The sequence below is a fragment of the Theobroma umbraticum genome, unplaced genomic scaffold (genome assembly GCF_002168275.2).
Source record: "Theobroma umbraticum cultivar Fairchild unplaced genomic scaffold, ASM216827v3 scaffold_67.0, whole genome shotgun sequence".
NCBI lineage: Eukaryota > Viridiplantae > Streptophyta > Magnoliopsida > Malvales > Malvaceae > Theobroma > Theobroma umbraticum.
Window position 1 is genome coordinate 2,500,152 of NW_018397262.1, and position 278 is coordinate 2,500,429.

The following is a 278-nucleotide window of genomic DNA, read 5'->3' on the forward strand; positions in this document are numbered from 1 at the left end:
AAAATAAGGAAGAGAATATTACAAAACTAAATGAATATAAAATATATTTCAAAGTAAAATAAAATATACATTTATGTGATAATAGAGTGGAATATTTAGTCACAAAAATGATGTAGGTAAAAAGTAGATATTTGTTGTCAAATATTAAAAAATGGTAAGGTAAGGAAAATAATAAGTATAGTAATAACGTGTATATTTAGGATCAACATTAATTGTTAGAAAAGTATATAAATTGGGTCACAAAGTACTTCAATATTAATTACTAGAATAATATATAA